This window comes from Pongo pygmaeus, chromosome 13 (assembly GCF_028885625.2).
Source record: "Pongo pygmaeus isolate AG05252 chromosome 13, NHGRI_mPonPyg2-v2.0_pri, whole genome shotgun sequence".
In the NCBI taxonomy this organism is placed as follows: domain Eukaryota; kingdom Metazoa; phylum Chordata; class Mammalia; order Primates; family Hominidae; genus Pongo; species Pongo pygmaeus.
Window position 1 is genome coordinate 98389298 of NC_072386.2, and position 20708 is coordinate 98410005.

Below are 20708 nucleotides of genomic sequence, written 5' to 3' on the forward strand. Positions count from 1 at the left end.
GCAGCCTAGGCCAGTTGAGACTAGGAGTTGAGGTTCCTCAGCTCTTCCCTGAGCATGCCTTCTTTTGTCATTTACAGCATTGTCCTTTCGTGTATTCTGATCCCTCTCCCTAGAATACCACTCTCAGTTTTCTTCACCTAGAGATCTATTTTAGGAATTGTGCTAAATCTTGCCCAAAAACTTACCAGGTTTGTGTGTGTGTATGTGTGTGTGTGTGTGCACGTGTGTGTTTTCACAGTGTTTTACCTTGTTTCTTACATTTCACATGAGAGTCCAGATTCTCAGCCTGTCTTGAAAAAGTAGATTAGGCAACTGTGCCTTTGTGCAAAGTAATTATCTATAGGGGCTGAGTAGCAATTGTCCATTTTAGAACAGCATGACACTTTAGTGCATTTCAGTCTCCACCTTGCGTGCTTGAAGGCTTTTCACAGTGATTTCTGTTCTCTGTGGGCTTCACAACAAGCCCCATTGTTAACTCTTCTAAGAAGCCTCTTTACTCCCTACCAGGTAGAATATTCTCTCCTTCTGCTCTTATGCCACTGTGCATATATTGCAACCGCAACACTTTTTATATTGTATTGCACATACATTTGGTCAAGGAGATTGTCTCTGAGATCATTGCCAAAAGATATAAAAGTGAAGAAGACTTAATTCTTGCCCTCAAGAAAACTTTCACTCTAGGGAAGAAAATGACACATACACACAGAGATCATCAAGATATGATATGGGAAGTACATTAATAAAATATATTTAGAGCATTATGGGGAAACAGATGAGAATTCTTGAATGAGCCTGAGGTCTACAAATGCCTCTGTATTAGTCTTCTATTAGTGCTGCAACAAATTATCCCAAACTTAGTGGCTTAAAACAACACAGATTTATTATTCATAGTTCTGTAGCTTAGGAGTGGAACATATACCTTACCCAGGCAAAGACTGATGTTGGTAGGGTGCATTCCTTTCTGAATATTCTAGGGTAGAACCATTTCCTTGCCTTTTCCTGCTTATAGAGGCTACCATACTCGATGACTCATGGCCTCATTCCTTCATCTTCAAAGCCAGCAACATTGGGCCAAGTCCTACTCATACTGCCATCTTTCTGATTCTTTTGATTCTCTCTTCTGCTTTTAAGATCCTTTGTAATTACATAGGGTTTACTCAGATAATCTAGAACAATCTCTCCATCTCCAGATTAGCTGATTAGCAACCTTAATTCCATCTGCAACTTTGATTCATCTTTGCCATATGATATAACTTGTTTACAGGTCCTGGAGATTAGGAAATGAGCATTTTTTTGGGTGCCCTTATTTTGCCTACCATATTTTCTGCAATGGTTAGGATAGGCTGTACTCTGCTACAGTAACAACCTCCGATCTCAGTACAAACAAAGCTTTGTTTCCTTTTTTTTAATTTTATTTTATTTTATTTATTTATTTATTTTTTTTTTATTTTGAATAAAAACTTTATTTTTATTTTTATTATTATTATTATTACACTTTAGGTTTTATGGTACATGTGCACAATGTGCAGGTAAGTTACATATGTATACATGTGCCATGCTGGTGCGCTGTTTCTTGAATATACAGAAGAGTGCTGTGATTCTAGATGACTCTCCAGGGCAGCTCTCTTTCTTGCAGTGACTCAGTGACCCTAATTGTTTCTGTCTTGTGATGTTATTTCAACATTTGGATGCCAGTTCACCACAGTGACAGAAGTAAAAGCACAGAGACTTCACATCTGTGTTCAGTGCTTTGATTCTATTTCACCAGGAAGAGACTCGAGTATCTTCTGCTTGCCACCTCTTGGCCAGAGCTAATCACCTGAGCTCAATTGCAAGGGATGCTGGGAAATGTAGTCTTCTTAGGTGCCTAGAAAGAGGAAAATACAATAGGTTTGATAATCACATAGCAGTGTTACTGCAACAGCTCCTCAAATGAGATGATAACTGAACTGAAACTTAAAGGGTCATTCAGAAGAGGTGATGAGGAAAGGAAGGTAATATGAGAAAAGACATGGTATTATAAAATACCACAGTTTGTTCAGGAAACTGCATGTAGTTTGATGAGCTGGAGTTAAGTGTCAAGCAGGTAGCATTGATGGAGGAGATGGGGGACATGGAAGAGAAGAGAGGATGGAAGGCCTTGACTAACATCTTAGAAGGGTGTTGCATGGTTAAATTTCCACTCCAGATAGATCCATAGAACATAGATCAATGAAACCAGGACATTCTCTCTCTCTCAAAAAAATATATATTTTTCTCTCTTGAGAATATATACATATACACACACACACATATGTATAGAGAGAGGAAATATATATAGAAAACAGTTACATATATATAGAAAAAATTTAGAGAAAAATATCTATATATACAAAATACATGTTTAGAGAGAAATATATATGGAAAATATTTGATATAGAGAGAATATTTAGAAAGAGATATAGAGAAAGATAACATATATGTATATATGTATGTGTGTGTGTATATATATTTTTTCCACTGTTGTTTTTCTGGTACTGAAAAAATGTCTATCACATAATGTGTGTTCAAACTATATCTAGATGCTTGAATCACTCTAGATGTTGTGTGAATGATGGAGTTGAGGTGAACAGAGGATAGAGGCTCCAGTTTCACTTAGAAGGTTGTCGTATTGATTTAGGCAAAAATGATGAGGGTTCAAGTCATGATGGGGACAGATATAATGCGGAAAAGAGGACCAATTATAGACACATTTAAGAGGAAAAAATATGGAAAACTTGATAATTGATCGTATGTGACAGCAGACCAGGCACTGAGGGGAAAAAGGATATTAAGAACGACTCCCAAGGGTCTGGCTTGGGAAAGTGGGTGGGTGGATTGTGCTCATGGAGAGTGAGATCACAGGAGGAGGAACAGATCTTGGGCAATCACGAGGAGTTTAATATGAAACATATGGAAGTTGAGGCATTTTGAGGGGCACCTGGAGCACATGAAAAAGTTTGTGAAGGAGATAAACGTCCATAGGCTGGGCTTGTAATCCCAGCACTTTGGGAGGCTGAGACGGGTGGATCACTTCAGGTCAGGAGTTCAAGACCAGCCTGGCTAATATGGTGAAGCCCCCCGTATTAAAAATACAAAAATTAGCCAGGTGTGGTGGCACGCACCTGTATTCCCAGCTACTCGGGAGGCTGAGGCAGGAGAATCACTTGAGCCTGGAAGCAGATGTTGCTGTGAGCTGAGATCGCACCACTGCACTCTAGCCTGGGTGACAGAGTGAGAATCTGTCTCAGAAAAAAAAAAAAAAAAAAACCCCAAACCAAATGAAACTAAAAAACATCTACAGGGCCTCCAGAGACAGGTGGTAAGTGAAACTTCTAGAAGGCATGGTAGCTCTATGAGACTGGGTAGAAACAAGAGTGAGCAGGACAAGGCACACAACCTAAGAAACTCCGGCATTTAAGGGGTCATCACAAAAAAAAAAGAGATTAAAAATAAGTGAAGAAGGAATAAGAACCAAGAGTGAATTCCAGAGAGAGCTCGTGGGATGGAAGGTAATGACAGTAAGAAAGTCAAGAAGGTTGATTAGCAGCGTCTATGCTGCAGAAAGGCCCAGAAGATACCAATGGAAAGGGCCAACTGAATTAGCCAATTAGGAAGTTTACCAGTGAACTTGGAGAGCACCAGGCTGGTAGAGTTATGTCTGAAACTAGATTAATATGGGCTAAACAGTGAGTGGGAAGTAAGAAAATGAAGATAACATTAGCAAGAAGTATGGCAGAGGGATGGAGAAAGGGATAACAGGAGATTTAGTGGCAAAAAGAGGTTTAGGAGATTTGCAATACACATCTAAATATTTAAAGAAATAACCAGGAACCAACCATAAGCTCTTTTGCCTTTGAAGTTGGAGATGGTATCCATAAATTGGATTTTGACACCAAACCTTTGGTTGATCACATTAGAGAGTTTAAGCTGTGCTGGTTCCACTAGTAGCCCCGAGGGCAAGACCTTCCACTTAGATACTTGGGCAGGCAAAGATACTCCTTTCCTCAGTGGTCTCAGCATCCTTACTGCTCAGGGTGCAGCTGATTCCAACAACCAAAAGGTGCATATGAGAGGGATCCAGCGAGAAACTGGCCTTACTAATTAGTCAAGCTCCTGTTGGGAAGTATGAGACCTTTAACTGGAAGTTGGAGAGCAATGATACCCTCAGCATTGTACTGAAGTTGCAGAGTCACCAAATTCTCCTAAGCCTGCAAAGGCTTAAATTAAGATAATAATTTCTACCTCATCAACCTGTTGACAGTATGAAATACACTAATATATTTAAAGGGCTTAGCAAGAGGCCCAGCATATAAAAAGTGCTCAGTAAACAGTATTTCCTTTCTGTGACTAAGTTGCTTCATTATCTTCTCCCTGATGTCAATTTCTGGGTGCCGCTGATAAATCTTGATGTCCGTAATGTAATTGACTATATGGCATCTCTAGAGGAGAGAGGTGAGATGCAGCATGGCACTAGAGAGACAAGATGGCAGGCACTTAGGCTCTAATCCTGGCTCTGACTCTTAGAAATAACTTTAAACACTCTCTGATTCCTCTCACATCATCCACCCCTTGGATCCCAGCTACAATCTCATGGTTGTGTCTTTGGACATGTCCCTTCACTTCTCTGCTCTTCACCTTCCTAGAAAATGAGATAATTGTGAAATAAGTGAAAGTACCTTGAAAAGTATAAAGTACTGTCCAAATATAATATTCTAATTACAGTTAAGGTGATTGCTTATTTAATTCATAGAGAAGATTATTCTTGCCTCAACTAAGTGATTTAGGGACAAATATTTTTAACTCGAATCACCCAGATGATTGCTTAGGCTCTCCAACTCCCATTGGTTGTGTTGACACAGCTTTTGGAATTTGAAAAGGAGATCCTCCATGAACATGAAATTGGAAACTTCTTTTTCTTGGACGTGGCTTTTTGCAGTATCTTTTAATAATTCTTCAGATTCTTCAGACTGGATGGATTCTTCCTATGACCAAAGTTCTCAACCGGTCAAAGGCAAAACCCACCTCCAGTTTCTTGGAAGTATCTCTTGTTAAGCCAGCCCTACTCCTCTTTATCTGAAAGAGAGAGTAAATGTAGGCATATGATGCCTTTAAACACATAGGGCAGTGCCTGCCTTTATTTACTAGCTAGAAAAGAGTTATCTGCTGGGCAGTGTGACAAAATTACATTGTGATTTCTGGTTCTCCAAAGCGGAAGAGGGAACACAATTCCTTCCCAAGAACTCTTTGGTTTGGCAGTTGGGGTTGTTTGAGCTGTGATAAAGGCTAATATTTATTCAGCCAGCTTCCCAAATCCAACCTGCTATTTGGAATCTGCTCAGTGGTGATCAAGCGTTAGTTATCTCAGTGCCCTGTTTGTTCTCACAGCCAAGAACCCAGGCTGGTATCAAATGCCAATATATCATGTCTCAAGGACTGGCTTATTGAATCATGTGGCAGGGCCTGGAGGGGGATTTCCAGTTTAATTTATTCTAGTGTATAGAAAGATAATGCACAAAATAATGAAATCTGAGAGTTAGTTGGGGATTCAAAACCCAGCTAAAGATCCTGAAGCATTATAGAGAAATGATCAGCTTCCCAGATAGGATTAGTGACTTTCCTGGGTCACTTAGCTGATTAGTTGCAGAGTCATAGCCAGAGTTGCCATGGCTAGGGTTACCATTTATTAACAGCTATGTCCTAGGCATTGGGCACTTGGCATACATTATCTTCGTTCTCACAATCTGATTCATTGGTGAATCCTGTTACCCATGGATGTAGAAAACAAGATTGGCAGCAAATAAATAACTTTTCTAAAGTCATACATGTAGGAAATGTGAAAAGAAATTCTCGTGTATGCTCTGTATCTATTAGAATGCCATGCATTGTAAATAAAAGAAGATTCATCTTTAAATGGCTTAGTTTATAAAGGAAATATATATATGGTCCCAGTAGGGCTGGCTTAAGGTTTGATTTGGTGGCTCAAGTGATTAGACTGAAACAAAGCTTCTCTCACTTCCTTCTCAGCCTCTCTTCATTAACACTGGCCCTCTTCAAAGACTTAAAATTACAGTTGCAAGGTTGCTGCCAACAACTAGTGGGGCTACAGACTCAGGTTCAAACTGAGTAGATATTAGAAACTCTGCCTTGCATACAGCTGAATGATGAGGGTCCATTGGCCTCAATTCCTTCTTGCACCAATTGCTGGGTCAATCACTGGGACCAGGGGGATGGACTGTGTTGATTCATTTAAGTCAATCAGGGCCCACTGCAGGGAATTGCAATGGAATTCAGGACTGAATCCATCTACACTCACACAGCTTATTATCCACATTAACCTGACTTTACTATTTGACTGTCTTCACTAACATAACTTTGCTATTCCACTGTCTTCATCAATGTAGCATTACTCCTCCAGGGAACTCTTCCCCAGGAAGATAAAAGTTGCAGATTAGTTTATTGTTCATTTCAGGAATTTTCTCCCCAGTCTCCACTGAAGAAACAAAACAAATAAACAAAAATAATTTATATAAACACCACACTTGAAATTTTTAATAAACAGCATCAAATGACTGTTTACTCTCTAAGACTTTTTGAATCATAGCTTGAAGCCTTTGATTGTCTACCAATCCTAAAGTATTATATTGTGATACTTATCCAATCCTAATTAGGCCTCTCCCATTGAAAGTTCATCTTAGGTCAGACTCCAAAATCTTATAAATATCTCAACTTTGTCCTGTGATGCTACTAAGACTTTATTATGGTAGTGTTCCCCCTTATTTTGATAAGAATATACTCAGCTTTGTCTTATCAACTGGCTATTTTGATGATATTTTCATGGAGTCTGCATTCAGCATTAATTCTACTCAAAATACCTTACTATGGAAGTCAATTAGAGTTAGGAAGAGGGGAAGGAGCATGGGATGATGAGGACAACCACCAAATGTCCACACATGCTGCATGAGTGGGGCTCCAGCCTTTACATCTTACTTGAGAAATCAGGCATTTAAATGACATCATTTATTTGGCATTTCTTTGGTGGGAGGGAATGCATAGGAAGTCAGATGAGCCCCAGGGCCACGGTGAGCAACATGGAATCAACTGGGAAGATATAAATGCATGGTCTTCTTCTCCTAGATTGCCTTTCAAAGCTTTGGGCTTTGAAACAATGTTTTGAGCACTAGGCAGAGTCTGGGCTTATCCATGGCACTTCTGGCCCAGTGGGAAGAGCACTGAGCTTGCAGTCAGAGACCCTGGATTTTAGTTCCAGTCCCCTTCACTTACCACTTATGTGGCCCAGGGTGGTCACAGTACACTCTTCTTCTGAGCCTTATCTGTACATTAAGGATGGTAAAACCTATTTTATCCTATTTTGGAGGTTTAATGTAGATAGTAAATATGAAAGGAAAATTTAAAATGCAGAAATGACACATACACGTGAGAAATGATTAATTTTGTCAGCCATCCACAAATTCCTACTCAGTTGCTATTGTGACTAATCTGCTTTAACTCTGGCAGGATTTAAAGTGTAAACCACTGGGAAAGAGAAAAGCTAATTGACCCAGCCCAGGTCTATGACCTTGACCACAATGGCATGGTTCTCTTGACACTACACAATTTTTCTATTTGTAGATGGTCTAATTCTCCCGCTTTAATTTCCAGGTTGGTCAGTCAAAACAGTACAGTAGTTAAAGCCAGAGAGACAAGGTCTAAGGTTTCAGGTACACTTACTGTATGTCTGGGTTGGGACAAGTTACTTAGACTGTCAGAGCCTTAGTTTACTTATAAAATATTTTTAAAAATGCAGGCAACTCACGTAGCTGTTGTAAGGATTGGATGTGAGTAGACTCTCAATATATGTGACTGCATTTGAATGTGATATTTAGGTCATGTTCTGTGTGATGTTTTTGTGACAAAATTACACTTTGTATTAGGTCACCTTAGCATACCCCAGAGAAAGGAAACACATGAGGGAGTGCACCCATGTCACTGCATAGCTAATTGAGTGTGGCAATAAGAACTTTGGCAATTCTGAGGATGAAACATCTGGTGACTGTTGCAGGGATAATTACTGTCCTTTATAATTGCAGGTATTCCTAGACATAATATTTCCTAGCATTCTTCAATTCACACAAAGTAGCAATGGTTGGAATACCTTTTGGACGTTTATATTTCATGGTATACTTTTATGGTACACATAATGGTCTTTTTTGGTCTTACAATGATATGTGTATCTTTCTCCTACACAAGAACTCTGGTAACTTCCCCCTTCTTTTAGGATTGTAAGCCTTAGTTTCCCTTAACAGGCTACACAGGGATGCACTTGAATGGTGCTGAATGTTGGAAACTGTGGTTCTGTCTGTATGGCTGCTGGTGTATGTGGGTTATTTAATTAACATGGTAGATTAGATTTTGTGGTAGAACAAAGTAAAGATTGTATTCAACATGAGAAGTGGTGAATCATACAAAGAATTTTACTTTACTGGGGGCCCTGTGTCTGCCATTTAAAGGGAATGACAGAGGATCAGGAAGATGGAGCTTTGGGAATCTCTAGTCATCACGGATTGGTTCAAAATGGGCTGTGTGTGGTGAAAGAAATTCTGGTAGTCACAGCTGGTCAAGGGGCAGGATGGGGTGGCCCAAGGGCAAAGATAAAGATGAAGAAATGAATACAGCACAGCACTGAGAGAAACAGGGGAAAATAGAAGAAAGAATAAGAAAGATGGAGAGTAGTGAATGATGTCGAGAGAATTTTGTTTCTATTTGTTTGATTCTTCCAAATCCTTGAATTGATTCCTTTGTAAAAACATACAAACAAACTGAGAATACAGGTCCATAAAAATTCTTAAGGATTTTAGAGGTCAAAGCTGTTACTGAATACAACTCCATGTAGAAATTGGTCCATGTAAGTTCATATGTAATTTTCTGGTTACAAGAGAGTTAAGAATTGACTATATAGTTGTGTGTGTGTGTGTGTGTGTGTGTGTGTGTGTGTGTGTTTTGAGAGCAGACTGACAGACTTACTAATGCCCATTAAATAAATTATTGAACCACCAAACAGATTTGCTAGGCATGGGGAATGAATAAAGAGAGTCTCAGAAGACAAGTCTCAATACTAAAATGGCATTTTCCTTTATGAACTACTAAAGTCTGAGTGGGCACTTTTTTTTGTTTCTTTTTTTATTTTCAGAAAATCATTCACAACTATCTTTCTCTTCTTTCTTTTTTTTTTTTTTTTTTTTACATTTTTGGACATATTTGAATCTCTATGTCATAAGAGGTATGACTCTCTGAAACCATTCCAAAACTTGAATAATAATCATAGCTACAATTTCTTGACCATCTTCAGGTGCCAATTAAAGGCTAGATACTTTATATCCATTATCTCTAATCTTTACAACTCCCTCACTCTATAATCTGTATCCCCTAACCCCTCTTTCATAACTTTTTACTTTTTGTCATTGTGGAATGCATTCTGAGTGATTTCCTAGGTCCATTTTCCAGTTCACTAATTCTCTCTTCTGCTCTGTTAAATCTAATGTTTAACCCATACATTGAGTATCTAATTTTAATGACTGTATTTTTTATTTCTAGAAGTTCTATTTGGTTCTTTTATAACTACCTAGCCAAATTTGTAGTCTCTTATCATTTTATTATACTTTTAATAGTCTCTTTTTTCTGAAAAAATATACAATACAAAATTAAATTATATGTTACATGTAATTCAATACATAATATGTGTAATCTATATTACAGTCATTTGTTATTATATTTTTTACTTCTAGAAGTTCTGCTTTGTTCTTTAAAAATTGTCTTAATATCAAATGTACACATTTTCAAGCCTGTTTTTAATTGAAATAATTAAATAACATTTATTTTATATATTCTGTCTTATACTTCTAGTACTTGAAGTCTGATTCTGCTGTCTGCTGTTACTGAAGACTCTCATTCATGGTGCCTGGATTGCTTAAACGTTTAGTGAGTTTTTAATGTGATTTGCTCATTTACTTTGGAACTTTATCTGTGTAAATTCTTTAAGATTTGGAACAAATATGAGTTCTTGAAGAAAGGATTTGTATTTGCTTTTGTCAGGTGTCTGATGGCACTACTGGCTTTAAAATAAATTTTAAAATAGGTGCTTAAAAATAAATTTTTACTTGTGGTTATTGAGACCACCAAGTAAGTATGAATTTAGGCCAAACAGCCATGAATGGGTGGTTTGTGATTGTTGATTCCTTTCTTCCCCCCTAACTTTGCAAATTTGTTAAGATTGTAAATTCTTATGGCAGATTGCCCCCACTTCACTCTGTACCAGTGTGTGAGAGATGCAGTTTTCCATGCAGTTTTTTCTGAGGCAAGGGACTTCCTGAGGCAAAGTTGACTTCCAGCTTATCTTTACAATGAGGGTATAGACTCAGAGGGCCCAGCTTTATGGATTCCTATTAGACTCCTCAGAACTGTAGGCTTCTGTCACTCAAACACCACAAGGCAGCAAGATGATGGTCATATTCATCAGGCTTGGCAAATGCTACGGATGTGGGAGCCAGCCCCAGGGCTCTATCAGCCTCTAGGAGTTTCCACCTTTATTCAATCCCTTATAAGAATATTCTGTCATTTCTCAACAGCTCATATTAGAAGTCCTAGCAGAGCAATTAGGCAAGAAAAAGAAAAGAAAGGACATCCAAATTGTAAAAGAAGAAGTAAAATTATCTTTGTCCTAAACAACAAAGAGAAAGGAGCCTGAAAAAAAAAATCACTGGCCGGGTGTGGGGGTTCATGCCTGTAATTCCAACATTTTGGGAGGCCGAGGTGGGCGGATCACCTGAGGTCAGGAGTTCAAGACCAGCCTGGTCAACATGGTGAAACCCCATCTCCACTAAAAATACAAAAATTAGCTGGGCGTGGTGGTGCATGCCTGTAGTCCCAACTACTCAGAATGCTGAGGCAGGAGAGTGGCTTGAACCTGGGAGGCAGAGGTTGCAGTGAGCTGAGATCGTGCCACTGCACTCCAGCCTGGGCAACAGAGCAAGACTTTGTCAAAATAATAATAATAAATAAATAAATAAATAAATAAATCACCCAAAACCCAGAGAACTGTAGGATTATAACAACAAAAATGAAGGAATTACAAATACATCCAGCAATGTAGGTGAATCTCCAGAGAATCACGCTGAGTGGAAAAGACAACCACTAAAGATTACATGCTGTTTATTCTATTTATTTAATATTCTTGAAATGACAAAATTATGGAAAGGGAGAGCAGATTAGTAGTTGGCAGAGCATGGGGGTTGGGGGCAAGAAGGAAATGGGTATGGCTACAAAAGGGCATCATGAAGGATCCTTGTCATGTTGGAAATGTTCTATATCTTGACTGTATCAATGTCAGTATCCTAGTTGTGATACTGTACTACAGTTTTGCAAGATGTTACCATTGGGAGGAACTCCTGAAAAGGTACATTGGATGTACCTGTATTATTCTCACAATTACGTGTGAATCTACAATTATCTAAAAAAAAGTTGAATTAAAAAAAAACACAGGCTACTCAAGTTCATGCAATAAAAAGGGTTGACTACTGCTGCTTCATAGCAAGTAGACAGAATGATCTGGCAGTGCCAGCAGATGCCACTTGTGCAGCCAGTTGGGTAATTATACCCCATGGATTCCATAGTAATTACAGTGGGACTCACACTATACTTCTCATGCCGGAAATCATCACATTCCCTTAGTAATTACTCAGAAGCAAGCACCTATGGCAGTGGATGGCTTGCAATTGATGGCTGACAAGCTGTTAAGAAATAAAGAAATCAGCTTAATTTGCAGGCAGGATTGGGTAGCAGTCTACAATCTCTTTTGGGTTTATCATGACCATTAGCAAGATATCTGGGAAAATTGTGAGGAATGTTCTAACAATAAGTTTGTGGTTTGTTTTCAAGGATAATAGCTTCAAAATAGTGCTTGATTTCCCTATTTATTACCAAAACAACAACAACAACAAAAGCCAACTCAAGAATGATGTGATGACAACTGTTTGGGATATGGTCGTTGTCTATCTTCATTTGTCTCCCAAAAGGGACCCATGGGAGAAGCAAGTTAGCATAAAGTTCTCCAGGAGAAAGGCACTGCTCACTTACGTTGACTTCCCACTAAGAGTAGAAATAACATAGACTTTATTCCACTGGAGCCTCACAATACAGAGATGTCAGTTTTCCAGAAGGAAAATCTCGGGTTTTAGGAAAGTAAAACAACTTCTCTGAGGTTGCAAGTGGGAGTTAAAGAGAGCTGGAATTTGAACCTGAGTCACTCCAGTCACAAAATTCTGTCTTGTTTTTACCCCATAGCAGCAAGTGTTGCTCCAAGTTCTCCAGTACATTTATTTCAGAGCTAAGAATAAGAGCAGGTCTATGAGCAATGTCAGCATTAAGTGGGAGGAGGAAGGACTTTGTATTGAGCAAAGAGCACTAGATTTGAGATCTAAATCCTGGACTCTTATCTCGTCTTTAGCTTTGAGGCTTTTGCATAAAGCCTTTCATTTCTATGAGCCTCGGTTCCTTCATTTGTGAAATAGTGGTTGTAACAATTAAATTAGGTGATAAATGAAAAGTAACTAGCATAGGGCTTAGTCCATAGTCCAATAAATATGGATGTTGTTAGGGATTCTTTGAGCTTAGGATAGGGCAGAGTGGACACTTTGGCTCTAGTTAATCATTAACCGCTGGTTCACAACAGGTACCTGTAGACCACTTGCTTCTCAAAGATCCATTTGAGGTACCTGCAGTGCAGGATACTCCTTATATCCTTTTTAAAGGTCTCAGCCTCGGAGATGAATGTAGCAGTTCTTAAGACCTTGCAACCCATGTCCTCCTAAGGGAACCTTGCTAAATTAAATATCATCTTCTTCAGAAACCTTCTAGAGCTGGGATCCATCAGCTGTTTGCTCCCCTCTCTTTCTCAAGCCAAGCTCACCTGGTCTTCATTGCGATTATCTATGTGTCTGTCTCCCTTTATAACATCAATTTCCCGAAAGCAGTAATCTGCTTTGATACCGTGTTCTCAGGACCTAGTACAGGGCCTAGAAAAGACACACAACCATGCTTAAAAATAAATTAATAAACAGACAAGCACATGCATGACCTCTGGAGTCTGTGCTGATTTTTAGCTTAGAGTGGTCAGTGCTCAGTACTCACTGTCCAGGCAAGTGTTTGATGTCAGAGGGTGACAGGGAAGTTTGACTGTTCCAACCATAGCCACTTTGTGTTGGGCAATCAGGAACTTTTCTGGTAGAGCTGATCCTCTCTCATGACATCTGTTAATTTTTGTTTTGGCATTAAGTACATATAAGGAACATTTCACGTGAAAGACTCAAAACACTCCGATTTCTGGGCTCACCCCTATATTATTCTCATGTATCATTAGCACTTCTTTTTTATTTATTTTCATAAAAACAGATTACAGCATGTTTCCCAGCTTGGGCTCCTAGAGACCAAAAGCAATGACAGAGGATGTCTCCACCCACTTACCTGATGTCACTGCAGAAGACAAATGCCCCACTGGTTGGAGTTGCTAGTGGGGACAGTGGAACAAGGAGTCCAATATGAGAGAGATATCCCCTCCTTCCTCCTCTTTCCTCTCTTCCTCCATGAGGGAACACCATGGTTTTGAGTGCTAGCTCTGTCACTCTCTGCTTGTTGGCTTTGCACATGGAAGTTGGATCTTCTGAAGCTTTAAAATGGGAATAATAATGGTCATTCTTATGGGGTTGAGGAGAGGGTTTATTCATCAATTCAGCAAGTGTTTATTGACTGTGTGCTAGGGGCCAGACACTTCTGTCAGTGATGGAAATATGTCAGTGAATAGATTCAAAGGTGACACATGATCCTGGAGAAAATTATGGCAGTCGGGGATACCCGGTGCTAAGTGGGGGTAAGTGGGGTTAAATGTAGTGGTCGGGGGGACCTTGCTGAGAAGATGACATTGGAGCAAAGACTTGAAGTTGGTAAGGGGATGTGCCCCTTGGATACCTTGGATACCTGGGGGGGCAGCTTCCGGCCAGAGGGACTAGCCAGCACAAAGCCTCAGGGCTGGAGCAGGCCTGGTATGTTTGTGGAACTGCAGGGAGGTTTATAACTGCATATGAATGTATAATTATATATTACAAATTTAATTAAAAATTTAAGAATGTGCCAATTAGGACACTCAAGTTCGTGCAATGAAAGGGTCAGAATCAAGGAGTGAGAGAACAGCAGTAGGACCTGCGGTCAAGGAGGTGGGGGCAGGATATGTAGAACCTGTAGGACACTATAAAGTCGTTGTGTACATTCTCAGTAAAATTGAAAGCCACTCGAGCATTTTGAGCAGAGGAGGGAACTGATAGGACTTAAATGTGAAGAAGCTCCTGTAGTTGTTGCATTGCAGGAGGCTGTAGGAAGACAAGTAAAGAAGAAGCAAGGAGGTCACTTAGCCAGTAAGGTGGAAATGATCTACAGCAAGTGCTGTAGATCACTGGCTAAGGGGCCCCCTTGCTTTTTCTTCACTTGGTATGCGTGGCCCAGATGACAGACATGCTCAACCACCATTTCACCTTGGCCATGTACACTTGATGTGCCATTTAGAGAAATAGTCTTCTTTGCAAACGGGGACAAGTAGTAAAATCAGTCCGTGATTTCCATAGTTTGATGAGTCTATACTCAATCAACTCTTGGCTCCAAATGTTCCTCCATGATCTGGGAAAACCCTTTTGCACCCACTAAGGTACAGTGCCCCCACTGTAAGCTGAATACTAATAATTTCCTCCGTATAGGGTTATCAGGAGCACTTATTACAATAATACCTATAAAGTATCTCACACATAGGAGGACTCCAAAATGCTAGTTCTAGTCACCATCCCTCATTTATAGTCTGTGTTTCTGTAACTCATGTTTCTTTTCAGCATTTTCTGATTCATGATTCTGAAATTAAAAAGTCTTTTGTGGTTACTAAACTTCATGTTTAATTAAATAGCCTTTTTAATTTTAAAAGGACAAATGTTGGAGGCATGTATTAACAGCTCTTGGCCAAATGCCTGAGGGAAGTTTGTTTGTTTAGTTTATAAGGCTGACCCAGCACCTAACTGAGTGCTGGGCATATGTTAGGTGCTCAACAAGTGTTTGTTGAATGAGTATATGTGAGGCTGTGATTAAGGATCCACTACCCAGGTAACTAATGACATCTTGCCTTAGTGATAGCCGAAGAGGAAATTAAGGGTTAATTTTACTAATGATATGTCTTAAGATTTTATATAACTAAAACTTTTCAATGGGCTAACTAGATTGATTCATGCACCATTTTGTTTTATTTTTTTGATTGATTGTGATGGAATCTCTCTGTCGCCTAGGTTGGAGTGCAGTGGCATGATCTTGGCTCACTGCAACCTCTGCTCCTGGATTCAAGTGATTCACCTGACTCAGCCTCCTGAGTAGCTGGGATTACAGGCACTCGCCACCACACCCAGCTAATTTTTGTATTTTTAGTAGAGACAGGGTTTCACCATGTTGGCCAGGCTGGTCTTGAATTCCTGACCTCAGGTGATCCACCCGCCTTGGCCTCCCAGAATGCTGGGATTACAAGCGTGAGCCAGCATGTGCAGCTACCATTTTAAAAATTTATTTATTTATTTATTTATTTATTTATTTACTTATTTATTTATTTTTTGAGATGGAGTTCTGCTCTGTTGCCAGGCTGGAGTGCAGTGGCACCATCTCGGCTCACTGCAACCTCCGCCTCCTGGGTTCAAGGGATTCCCCTGCCTCAGCCTCCTGAGTAGCTGGGACTATAGGCATGCACCACCATGCCTGACTAATTTTGTTTGTATTTTAGTAGAGACGAGGTTTCACCATGTTGGCCAGGATGGTCTCGATCTCCAGACCTCGTGATCCTCCCACCTCAGCCTCCCAAAGTGCTGGGATTACAGGTGTGAGCCACTGCACCTGGCCAAAAATTGATATTTTAAAAAGTGTTTCTATATTACACAATTTTACACGTTTAACACAAGGCCACTAGATTTGTAGTCCAAAGCTCTGGGCCACAATTTAGTCTTCTGTCTTAGTGTCTGTTGTGTGACCTTAGACATAAACTCTAAAAAGTTAAAATTAAAATATAAATGGCTTTATGTGCCAGTGAAGCTGAGAATATGTCAGATGTGAATGGACTGTGAAGGTGCTTTATGAATTTCCAAACCATCTTGGGAAGTCCTGGGTGAAGGGGAATCACTAGAGCACAGACCATTTTTTACTGTTCAAACTGAAAAACGTGTAACTTTGGGAAAAATATGTATTTATTATAAATCATCCATTTCATTGGGTGGTTTCAAATTAAGAAAGCAATATATGCTTGTCATAAGAAGACCAATGAATGCAAATGTATATAACCCCAAAGCTCTCTTTTCCTACCCTATTCTGTCTCTGGTCTCCCAGCTAGTGAAGTCAACAGATCAGTGTGGATCCTTCCATTGTTTTCTCCTCTCATTCATGCATAATCAAATAAAAGGAACATACATAAGGTTCAATCTTTTCTGAATACAATCCTAGTGTGCATGTTACTCTGTATACTATGTACTTAAATATGTATGCATACATACAGATAAGAGGTTTATTAAGTTCACAAACTAATGTGGGATCATATTTTATGCACTTATCTGAATCTGGCTTTTCTCACTCAACATTACCTTAGAAAATTCTTTCTTAAGTCAGTATGGATAGTTGGAATTTATTCTTTTTGACGACTAATTGCAAGGCAACATCTTAATTTTTCTTTTTTTCTTTTTTTTAACCTTAAGATATTTTCTAATTTTTATTTTTTTTTTGAGACGGGATGTCACTCTGTCACCCATGCTGGACTGCAGTGGTGCGATTACCCCAGGCTCAGGTGACCGTATCACCTCAGTTTTTGTATTTTTTGGTAGAGACAGAGTTTTGTCATGTTGCCTAGGCTGGTCTCTAACTCCTGGGCTCAAGTGATCCACTAGCCTCAGCCTCTTGGAATGCTAGGATTACAGGTGTGAGCCACCATGCCTGGTCACATCTTCATTTTTTTAAGCCATTTCTTCTTCTAAAAAGATGGGTTACAAACAGAACCTGTTTCATAATGCTGCTGTAAGGATTAAATAAGAAAATTATCTAAAACAGAATTCCTGACACATCCTAAGTGCTCAATAAATATTAGATACTATAATTATCTTTCATAAAATGCTTTACTAGTGTGGACAATCCTTTTTCAGATTTAAACACGAAAAGACCTTGACATTTTTGCTCTCTTAAACTTTTCATACCAACTGCATCTTCCTTCCCTCTTATGCTCCCCTTTCCTTCAGATAAACTCCATAGAAGTCTTTCCCTGGGACTATTTTAATCACCCACTTTTCCTGTCATCTTGGCTTCTCCCTGGAACATGACAGATATTCCATTTGAGCTGGGCATGATGCCATGTGCCTGTAGTCCCAGCTACTTAGGGGGCTGAGGTGGGAGAATCACTTGAGTCCAGGAGTTTGAGGCTGTAATGAGCTACAATTGCGTCTGTGAATAGCTACTTCACTCCGGCCACAGCAACACAGTGAGACCCTGTCTCAAAAAAAAAAAAAAAAAAATTATTCAGCTTTAACCTTTTTATTTGCACTTGTTTAGTGAAGTTGCTGTGAGCAAGGCAGCTTCTTGGGCAGTTTAGAAGCCAGGGGACAGTAAACCTTCCTAGGCAGAAGAAATACCTAAGAGTCTATGGTCCAAAGAGGCATGCTACTTTTGGAGAAACACCCAGTTCAGGGTGGAGAAGGAGAGATGAGCATGCTCCAGTGTGATGCTTCATTGAGTGCACAGTCAAAAGAGCCCTTGGAGCAGGCAATTACAACATTACTTGGGAGGCCCCTAATCCCCAACATGTGGCAAGCGGAACCCCAGCCACCCCTTGGTCTACCTGGACAAAAGCTCACTTCTGCTCTCTTGCTGCAGTGAGAGTCTGGCATGAGCAAGTAGATTGGAAAGATCTACCCAGCAAGTTAGAGTCCAGTGGCAGCAGGGAAGCAGTGTGCTTGACAGAGAAACTGAGATAGAAACCCAATCATATGGTTTGCACTAACACACAAGGGATGTGGGAAAGACTGATGGGTGATGGGTGATGGGCATGGGGACGTGTGGCCTTCCCCAGGGCTCTGTGAGGCTGGATCTGAGGTAGCATGCTCTCCATGTCCTGGGCTGTACTTAGAGACAGAGGGCATGGGTAACTCTAGCTGGGTGCATCTGGAGAAGAGAGGAAACAGTGTCATTGTCTTAACCAAACATTCCACATGGCTCCCTGTCACCAGGCTGTATCTTGAAGACAGGTAAACACACAATACCCAGTGTGTCACTTGTTGTAATAGACAAATATGCAAGGGATCATGGAAGCACAGTGCAGAATTTACACTAGGGCCCTAGACAGATATCTGTGGATTGACTATTGAATGAAGCCTCTGTGCTTTGGAAACAAACAGGAGAGAGCCTCTGCCTTTCTCTGGAGGAGTCAGGAAGTCTTCCAGAATAGTTGGAATTGAGTGAGTCAGAGTGTGAAGAAGAAGGAAAAAGCATTTTACACAGAGGGAGCTGTGGCCATAGGTAGAGAGATAAGAGTATGTGTACTTGACAAAGGCCAAAATTTTGATGTGGTTGAAGGAGAAGACAAATGAGACTGAGAGGAAGCAGGAAATAGACCAAGAGAAGCAGACATAAAAGGACTTCATTGACATGCTAAGGAGTGTGAATCTTAAAGGAAATAGAGTCAAGAGAAGACAGCAAGAAGGTCAAGGACATGGTCAAATACAGTAAGACGTATTTCTGAGAAGTTGTGTGTAAGTCAGATAGAAACATGGGAAGTTACTCCATGACATTGTGGTATAGTGTTTTGACCTTTATGGCTACTTAGATAACTTTGGTTCCTAAAACTTTAGCCTTCCACATCCTGGCCCTTGCACCATCAAATACTACCAAAATATCAAGGTCATCGTGATTATTACATATTCTTACTTAAATATTCTTAAGTATCAAATATTCTTATGATTATTCATAAGAAGATCTGCTAATTAGGCCATCAGAAACTAAGAAAGGACTGTGCATCAAAAAGGCACAGAACGACCAGGCGCAGTAGCTCACACCTGTAATCCCAGCACTTTGGGAGGCCGAGGTGGGCAAATCATGAGGTCAGGAGTTTGAGACCAGCCTGGCCAACATGGTGAAACCCCATCTCTACTAAAGATACAAAAAATTAGCCAGGCGTGGTGGTGGGCACCTGTAATCCCAGCTACTTGGGAGGCTGAGGTAGGAAAATCACTTGAACCTGGGAGGCGGAGGTTGCAGTGAGCCGAGATCACACCATTGCACTCCAGCCTGGGCGAAAGGGCAAGGTCTCCATCTCAAAAAAAGGAAAAAAAAAAAAAAAAAAAAGGCACAGTACTGGAATCAGGAGAGTTGTGTCACTATTCATGGGGGTCCCTGAAGGATCTAGCATGGGAGACATTGATTGGTTATTTACAGTCTATGGTAAAGGAGTTCCCTGAGGGTCAGATTTGACAAGGGAGAAGGAGAATGCTAAGGATACAGGGGGTTAGAGTTATCATCCTGCTCTAAATAACCCATGAGTAACATGGGACTTGGACCCCAGGTGTTAAGAGACAAAGTCTTGAAAGTTTGCTAAATCCTAAAAGCTCCTGGAAAATGTGTGAAGAGTTCCCCTAGTTTCTGAACAGAGTAGTATCTGGAATGCCATGACAGGATGAGTCGATCAGATGTCTAGCATCAGACTGGAGCTAGTCCATCACATGATGTTACAGGCTACTAATTAAAGCTCACTTCTGCACATCAGTGGCTACTTAATGGAGAAGTTGCTGTTAGTTTTTCTTTTATATGCTAATCTCATGGAGCTTTCAACTTCACTTTATTCTTTGTTTGATTATTTATTTGTAGCTAATTTTAGAAGTACATGCTCACTATTGCGAAAGAACAAAAGAAAATGGAAAGTAATAAAAGCAGAAAGAAATAAAAAAAAATTGTTCATACTTTCACACACCAGAGACAATCATGGTGACATTTCAGAGTGTTTTACTTCCTGCATTTTTTCTGTGTGATTTTTATACAATTGAGCTTATAAATCTCTTACAAGAAACAAGAGGGCACCTATAAAGAAAAAGCTCAATGTAGGAATAAAATAAATCAATAACATATCTTTTAAAAATTATGAAAACATGAAAATCAGGATAACAGTTGAGTCTGATAAAAATCAACAGAAAAAATACAATAAAATTTGTTTTTCTTTTTTTTTCTTGGTAGAAACCAAGATTTGTTTAACATTCATTATCTCAGTGCTGGAAATAATCATCCGAAGTAGACTTTGGTGCTGTCATTTTCCAGGTGAGACTCAGTGACATTAAGTGACCTATGTACATCAAATAGCTGGGAGCCCTGGAATTCAAAGCCAGGTTTGGTGGGCTCTGAAGCCTCTTCTCCTCATGCTCTACTTGGCTGCTTTTTTACTTCTAGAGTTAAAAAAAAAAAAAAAAATCATCACAGAGGGGCTGTTAAAACTATCAAGTTCTACTAAGTTTTATTTTGACGTTCTCTAATATATTCTACTACTAGATGTTTGTGTATCTATGGCTGCGTTTCTCCCGAGACATCCCCCTGATTCCAAGTGC